The sequence below is a fragment of the Tubulanus polymorphus genome, chromosome 6 (assembly GCF_964204645.1).
Source record: "Tubulanus polymorphus chromosome 6, tnTubPoly1.2, whole genome shotgun sequence".
Taxonomy (NCBI): domain Eukaryota; kingdom Metazoa; phylum Nemertea; class Palaeonemertea; order Tubulaniformes; family Tubulanidae; genus Tubulanus; species Tubulanus polymorphus.
Genome location: NC_134030.1, coordinates 17,551,143 through 17,557,360, shown reverse-complemented (window position 1 = coordinate 17,557,360; position 6,218 = coordinate 17,551,143). Strand labels below are relative to the sequence as shown.

The following is a 6,218-nucleotide window of genomic DNA, read 5'->3' as shown; positions in this document are numbered from 1 at the left end:
CACAACTAAATGTAGCGAACTAAATCGTAGAATATTGATCAGGCCAATAACGCCCCAAACGCTCCGGTTCAACCGCCTAACGGGGTCATGAAATAAAAAGAGGGTATAAAAGAAAAACGTTATCGCCTTTCTTTTTTTGATGGGTTCAGAATTGGCATGAAAACCAGTTCTCGTTAAAAATATCATTTTGTATTTTTAAATTGAGCACATGACGCAGGAGACAAGTCGAGGTTCAGTTCATAGAATTCAATAGATATTTGTAGAGCGCGTTTATAATAGTTAATTCGTGTATCCAGGCACTGAGCAAAAACCTGCGCTTCTCGTGCGGCGCGACCTCGATCAGAGAGCGATCGCTCCTGTTGTGTAAAGCAGCGTTCTGTTGTACATACGTGTACAGTATGTGTGTAACAGAGCGTTGAAATCAACACGGTAGAGGATATGTGCGGTATATGGGCGATATTCGGCAGCGATCAGGGCGCCTTTAAACAATGCAGTGAATGTTGTATGGATATAGGGCATCGAGGTCCTGACGCCGTGCGCATAGAAAGCATCAATCATTTCGATAAATGTTGTTTCGGGTTTCATCATTTGGCGGTTCGGGATGATTTGAACGGAATGCAACCGTTTCATCTGACTACACTACCTCACTACTGGCTAATGCTCAACGGAGAAATCTATAACGATAAACTGGTAAGTGTCTGACTAGCTCACTACTGGCGATAAACTGGTAATTAGTCAATCAGAAGAGGGCATGCGCATTACGACAATAAGGCTGACATCTCATCCTCATGGCTAGATTCTAAATCCCGGTTACAACCCTGCAGTGTCGACCACTTTCGATGGTGTCACAATATGTAGACTTGAATAAAATGGGTACAGATTGGCTATAAACAGTAACTGGAGTCGACACATAAATCGAGAAACCTATCAATTTCTGGTTTTAAAGAAACAAGCTATTTCCGATCGAGGAATGATGAGTTTAATTTAAACTGAATAGTTTTTCGAATAAGTGTTTGAAACAATATTGGCACGAATACAGTTACTACCATCACCGGTTATAAACCACAAAAGTTTTACCGGACTTTGAACACTGTGACCTGATTCACGCCAGGTAGGTCACTATAGTTCATCACTCGATTCTTAATCATAATCAATCTGTGACGATGTGCTATTTTAGATTTGAATTTGAAAATTTCACAATTTAACTTTGACTCAAGTGTTTAAAATGATTTATAGATGATTTAAGTTGATTGCAAATGAACTGCGGAACTGGATCAAGTTTTACAGGTTCAAAATTTTACATTAGGTACTAGCGACACTAAAAACTGTGTGGTATCGGATCCTGGTGGTATCGGCGTGGGAACATCGAATGGTTTTTCATTTTGAATTTGTGTATTTTTCAGCTGCAGGAAGAATTCGGATTGGAATTCTCAACTGACAGCGACGCTGAAGTGATTGTACACCTGTACGACCGCTTCGGTATAGATTTCACTGTAAAACACTTAGACGGCGTTTTCTCGTTTATACTAGTCGATACCCGCAATCGTAAAGTGTTCATAGCGCGAGACACATTCGGCGTCCGGCCCACGTTCCGACTCTACCTCCCCGGAAAATTTCTAGCCGTCTGTTCAGAGGCAAAAGGTAAAGTTTGAAGAAAATCACAACGACTCATTGTAATCAAGATAATACAGAATACTAATGAAACTTACAATGGAACTTTGAACTGTCCAGTGAAAACTGCTGCATCTGGTTATGCCATCTGATTGTGTGTTCTTTGAAAATCATTCAAAATCTCTTGTAATCACAGAAATTGATAGAGTGAGTAAGTGAACATGGGTCACCGCATCTGACTATTTCACCAGTCAACACACTGACCAGACAAACCTTCCAACTGTGTCGACCGCTACTGTTCTATGGCCATGCTCGACCGGCACGCTGCATGTCTCAGGTTCGAGTCCTGCTAGGGTGAGAGTTGACCTAGGCTTATGGTTACGCACAGCCTAGGGTTATGTTAATGGGCGTGCTAGTGTTATGGTCCTCTTAATTAAACTGGTGGCCGTGTCAGAAACCTAGAACATTGATTTCATTAATGTCCCATTATTTCAATAGTAATACGGTCTCCTGGTAGCTCAAAATCAAACCTAAATGAATAATGAAATAATTTCTCCAGGTCTGATTGGTTTGTTGCCCGAAAGTTTGCAAAATGGTCGCAAGATTGAACCGTTCCCACCGGGTCACGTGGAAGAATACGACCTTGACACTGAGCAGCAGGCAGTGTTGAGACGCAGCGAAAGATTTCACACAATCGGGGAAGAACCAACTTACAAAACACTGTCTCCTCCTAGAGGTAACACTGTCTCCTCCTAGAGGTAACACTGCCCCCCCCCCCCCTAGAGGTAACACTGCCTCCTCCTAGAGGTAACACTGCCTCCTCCTAAAGGTAACACTGCCTTCTCCTAGAGGTAACACTGCCTCCTCCTAGAGGTAACATTGTCTCCTCCAAGAGGTAACACTGTCTCCTCCTAGAGGTAACACTGTCTCCTCCAAGAGGTAATGCTGTCTCCTCCTAGAGGTAATTCTGTCTCCTCCTAGAGGTAACGCCGTCTCGTCCTAGAGGTAACACTGCCTCCTCCTAAAGGTAACACTGCCTCCTCCTAGAGGTTACACTGCCTCCTCCTGGAGGTAACACTGTCTCCTCCGAGAGGTAACACTGTCTCCTCCTAGAGGTAACACTGCCTCCTCCTAGAGGTAACACTGTCTCCTCCTAGAGGTAACACTGTCTCCTCCAAGAGGTAATGCTGTCTCCTCCTAGAGGTAACACTGCCTCCTCCTAGAGGTAACACCGTCTCCTCCTAGAGGTAACACTGTTTCCTCCTAGAGGTAACACTGTCTCCTCCTAGAGGTAACACTGTTTCCTCCTAGAGGTAACACTGTCTCCTCCTAGAGGTAACTCTGATGATTTCAGGTAAATATCTCCGCAAAGATCCCTCATTTATTTATCTGTGTTTGTTTTAGTTGATGATATTCTGACGAATGTACGAAACCTGTTAGAAGCCGCAGTACAGAAACGTATGGTCTCTCAACGGCGAATCGGTTGCCTCTTATCCGGTGAATACCTTTTATATTCCTCCCCTCCTCACTCGCCTCATCTCCTCTCTCCTCTGCCCACAACTCTTTCTGCTCTTAAGCCTTCTCTTCTTGATAATTATTTCTACCTGTGTATTAAAGGTGGGCTTGATTCGAGTTTAGTTTCTGCTCTGACGGCGAAACATTTGAAAGAATCCGGCCAGACCGTTCCCTTACAGACCTTCTCGGTCGGATATGAAGGCAGCACCGATATCAAAGCCGCCAGGAAGGTAAAAAACCTACATGAGAATTGTGAGCATTGATTTACAAGACAAAAACCGCCTTGCATCATCACTAACACAGTATTACTTGTGTAGTACTTGTAGAGTGTATTTTCCAGGTGGCTGAACACATCGGAAGCGAACATTACGAAATCCAGATCACGCATAAAGAAGCGATTCAAGCCATAGAGGAAGTGATTAAAATGACCGAAACGTATGAAGTGATACTCATACGCAGTGCTATAGGTAAAAATACATAGTTAATTTAATTATGAATTCGTAAGGTTTCCTAATACCAGTCGATGTCTGGACCCAATTGCCTACTGCGGTCATACGATAGGGATTCAACTAGCACGAGACCGAAAAAAAATTCATCTATTTTAGCAGCAGAATGCATGCTAATTTATGCTGATTTATGTTAATCTATTCTATAGCTTTTCTATGTTTGTAGCGATGTATCTAATGAGTAAATATATATCCGATAAGACGGATACGATCGTGATATTTTCTGGAGAAGGTGCAGACGAGGTCGCTCAGGGATACATTTATTTTCACATGGCACCGGATGCGGAAGCGGCCGATAAAGACGCCAGACGACTGCTCCGAGATCTCTATTGCCACGATGTTCTTAGATGTGATAGAGCTACGGCTGCCTGGGGGTAACTATCTGTCAATCCCACCTGATGACGTCATGGGTACCCCCATAAATCTCCCTATGACATCACCCCAGGACCCTAAACCCAAATTACCTATGGTTGATTTCTTAAGATCAAAAGCGTTTTAGAAATTATGGCTGCCTTCATAACCCCCCTTTTGACGTCATGTATCTTCACCCGTTTCATTCATCGTCTCTGTTTGTTTGGATTTTCTAGTTTGGAGCTGAGGGTTCCGTTTTTGGATCATATTGCGTCAGGCTTTTTCCGGTACGGGTCTACTTCCGGATGAGATTCTGTGGCGGCCGAAAGAGGGATTCAGTGACGGCATTTCACCCCCGGAGAGATCGTGGTTTCACGTGTTACAGGAAAATATGGAGAGAATTGTACGTGTTAGTAGTATACCGTTTACAATGCGGGATTCGAACCCTGCGTCGTCTCTAATCGTTACATCCACTACAATCAATTCATTAAGTAGTTGGGAGAGTTTACGTCCCCACTGCAACTAACAGTGTGAGCCTAGTAGATCTTAAGAGAAATTGAAATTGAAGAGGCCATTCATTGGTTGTTATGACTCACAACCTGACTAAGTTATCACAGTTTTAGTCCAAGTGTATCTTGACAGCCAATGCCCGAAGTGGTTTCGAACCGGGGACCACTTGAGTTCACAGTCCTCCAATCAACCATGCAACTGAGTTAAACCATTTAACCACTAGAGGTCGCCCTACCGACGAATCAATCGTATTAACGTGTATTTCAGATAACCGATGATATGATGAAGGATGTTGAAACGAAATACCCGTTCAATACACCTACAACTAAAGAATCGTTTTACTATCGCAGTCTATTTGAGAAGTATTACCCGAATCAGTCTCACTGGTTGCCGTATTACTGGACTCCAAGATGGATCGGTTCAACTGAAGCTTCCGGTAGAGCATTACAACATTACAAGGTAAATTGCATATAACCGACCTAAATTGACACGTGACATCTCTTACTACATATTCGAAAAGATGCCTGCATCTCTATGAATTCTCCCTATGACATCATATGACGTATGAATCCATACAGAATAAATGCGCCTGTGATACATCAATTTTGCTTTGTTATGTTTTTTAGAATACCAATGTTTGACGCAGAATTGAGACCAAAGTGTTTGGCAATTATTCAATATATATATGATAAGGAATTCTCAGACAGATCATTCTAGCATCACGGAAACCTGTCTAATCTTGACTCAGTGGCGGGCACCCGTCCAAAACATTGTCACGATAAAGACATGAAATAAATTACAACAAACTATGTTAATCGTTGTATGAATTTTGTTAATTTTTTTGATTCGCACAGGCTAAATTATGTGGAATCAGTGTATCCTTAACGGAATCGGCATTCTATCCACATTGAAATCAGGATTTTATCCACAGAGGAATCAGGATCGTAGCCTCGGAGACATTTATAGACTCCATGATTTCCAGTATGACTCCCAGGCTAGTTTCCTAAATTCTGCAGGAATATAGATAGGAACGAACTAACCCATATGATTTTCTGTACAACACTAACTCAACTTTATTCTTCGACTTATCATACACAATATAATGCCTGGTCAGGCATGAAGATGGGTTACAGAAATAAAGGCCAAATCCCGAGTTAATACCACACACACATAAGCCAAACACAATTCAGGACACTCCCGGGGCCCAAAAGGTCAACATTATCATAAACGACGATAAATCACACAGTTCATATCATCTTTTTAATTTTCTCAATTAGCAATTACCGCAGCTTTCCTTAAAGTTGTAGAACGTAATGGCGTAAACCTCGCGATTTTCAGAATTTCCAACAGGGGGCCTCCCGCCACGCACATTATGAATACTGTAACAGTCAATTTCCAATGGATAAAGTTTATTTATTGGTCTATTCGTTACTCCAGAAGAAGTATTAACAGTCGCGGAACGCACCAAATTAACGGAACTTCGAATAAGATCGGTAATCACACTATTCTTCCATTTAAGGCGTGGTAAGTCATCGTGTATAAGAACGACTGCCCCAACGCGAATGTTCCGAGTTATTCTTACTAGCGTATATATGCCATTCGCGTAAACTGTTAAGATATTCGTTAATCCCACGACGTCTAAACGACAATAATAATCCCGATATCTTACTCTTTTATCGATATCAGTCTGATCTATCACGAACTCTGGGTCATCACGTTCAGACT

At 42.2% G+C, this 6,218-nt stretch overlaps 1 pseudogene; it reads left to right on the top strand.

Moving 5' to 3' along the window:
* Positions 1-365: 365 nt before the first annotated feature.
* Positions 366-5,308, top strand: LOC141906948 (asparagine synthetase [glutamine-hydrolyzing]-like; annotated as a pseudogene).
* Positions 5,309-6,218: the final 910 nt, after the last annotated feature.